The sequence below is a fragment of the Gavialis gangeticus genome, unplaced genomic scaffold (assembly GCF_001723915.1).
Source record: "Gavialis gangeticus isolate Ggan-Ray unplaced genomic scaffold, GavGan_comp1, whole genome shotgun sequence".
NCBI lineage: Eukaryota > Metazoa > Chordata > Crocodylia > Gavialidae > Gavialis > Gavialis gangeticus.
This window is the reverse complement of record NW_017729030.1, coordinates 3,779,984-3,782,486: the sequence shown is the minus strand read 5'-3', so window position 1 is coordinate 3,782,486 and position 2,503 is coordinate 3,779,984.

Below are 2,503 nucleotides of genomic sequence, written 5' to 3'. Positions count from 1 at the left end.
CCTGTTGCTTTATGGCTCTGTGTAGTGCCAGCACTTGCTGTTTTGCTCTCTATGCCTGTGCCCAAGCCCCAGTGATCCCCATGCCATTCTTGGGAAGCCCTTGACTGGGGCTCAGGGACTGGGCTGAGAAAACCCTTTCCCTTCCAGGCCAGCCTGCCCCTGCACAGGCTGCTCTATAGGGTCAGAGGGGCTGTAAGCCTGTTTCTGGCAGCCTCTCCTACCAGGAGTGCTCCCTCACCCCCAACCCCCATCTCTCTCTCTCTCACATACACCCCTTCTGCGATCTCCATCCCTCCCCCAGCTCATCACACACTCCAAGTGGTTCCTGGGACTAGGAGTCCCCCTGCCCAGGCTGAGGCTGCATGTCCCAGCACCATTGTGGGCATGGGGCAGGGCTGCAGTGTAGCAGTTGCCCCTGCAGCTGTGGCTCTTGTCAGCAGGTCCTGTCCCATCCTACTTGGCCCACTGGCTATGCAGGATGTGAGATTTGTGGGGAGATGTAGGGTTTGGGGGGGAAGGGGTATAGAGGTTGGTGTAGGGTTTGTGGAGAGGGTATGGGACTTATTTGGGGGTTTGGGGTGGTGTGGGGCATGTGGGTAGATGATTTGTGGGGGTGATTTGTGGGTCTGTGGGTGGATTGTGGGGGGGTTGTGGGTGTAGGGGGACTGTGTGTGTGGGATTGCTCAGGAGTGGTTGGTTTCCCAGCTGCTCCCCGGCATGGGGTACAGCCCCCTCACCCCCCACAGAAGCAGCAGTGGCTGTGGGGCATTCAGGGCCTGCTTCTGGCATAGGCCCCCCACAGTGCGGCTCAGTGCCACCAGTGCCACACACGGCACGGGCCTGACTTGGCCCGGATTGGGGGCATGCAACTTTGGGCAGGACCGGACTGCTCTTGCTATCACTCAGGGCCCCCAGCACCACACATAAGAGCCACGCATTGGGCTGGGCCAGGCTGGGTCCTGCCTCCAAGTGCCCCATACACCATCAGGTCAGGCCGGGCTGGGCTCATGGACGTAGGGCCCAGCCCAGCCTGATGCGCAGACCCTGTGTGCAGTGCCAGGACCCCAGCTGATAGCAAGAATGGCTTGGTCCTGCCTGAAGATGCACACCCCTTAGCTCGGCTGGGCCTGGGGCCATGCTGCCACAGGGGGGTTCTGCCAGTAGTGGGCCCTGAGTACCCTACGGCCACTGCTTCTGCTGCAATGGAGACTGTGCGCCATACAGGGGGGTAAGCAGTGAACTCACCTTTTCCAAGCATGCTCCCCTCCCACACACAGACCCTCACACATGCAAAGCTCCCCCCCACAGACAGCCCCCCCCGACCCACACAAATCCCCCCCACCCCAACATCTCTACTTACTGGGGACAGAACCTGGGTCATTCCACTGCTGCAGCCTTGCCTTGTTCCTATTTTCTCCAGCATGCTGAGGCAGCATACTGGAGCAGCAGCATAATAAGACAGGGGGTAGGCATAGAGATGCTCTGGCCAAATATCTCTTTGGGGGCTCCAGCCTCCGGTTGCCCAGTCTCCAGTTGCCTGCACCACTTTTTTCTGTGCAGGTGTTTTCTGATACTGGGGTTTCCCACTATCACATTTAGAGTCTGTGCTGCAAATATGCAGCATGGGGAACATTTTTTCATTCCCAGTGTGCCTCTTGGGGTGTCTCAAACTGCTTTGAGACCCTGAAACAGGCAAATACTTGCTCAGTTGGATGCACCCTTAGAGTGTGCATCAACTGCTACTAAAAACACATAACCTTCCAATGGTCCTGTGTAATACATATGAATATATGCCCATGGAGTCTGAGGCCATGACTGAAGGTGCAGATAAGCTGGGTCAGGATCTTTCTGAATTTGTTGACATGTAGTACAGCATTTTGCTGTCCTCTCAGTGTCCTGATCAATGCCTGGCTACCACACACCAATTCCTGGCTCAGGCTTTCATCCTTACAGCACCAAAACATCTTTCATGAAGAGCTGACAAAACACATTTTTGAATGACTTTGATATTATCATTGGTATCCCCCATAAGAGGCAAATTTGGTGCATCCATGTTGCTGACTGATGTGACGTGAAAGTTGTCAGCTGAGAGTTGTTGCAATTTAATACCATAGCCTGTAGGACTATACCTTTCACAAGAGAAAGAACACTATCCTTAGCAGTTTCCTTCTTGAAGTGTGTGTAGGTAACAGGTAAACAGTCCATCAAATTCAAACAGAATACTTCTATGGTGCCTTCCTGTTGGTGGTCACTGAGACAAGGCAGGTGTAAACACCCATCGGTTTTGCTGCACTGATTCTCTTTTTGATACTGAATAGCATAACAATGGGCATGTCTACACAAGATGCTAAAAGAGCAGTAGACTAATTCTACTGTGCATTAGTGCATCATGGCAAAAGATGGTAACCCCTGAATCTAAAGACACCTACAAGACATGTGGTGGTGCTACCACACAGTAGCTCTGATTATGGTGCATTAAGTTAGTACTTTTTTTTTCTTTTTC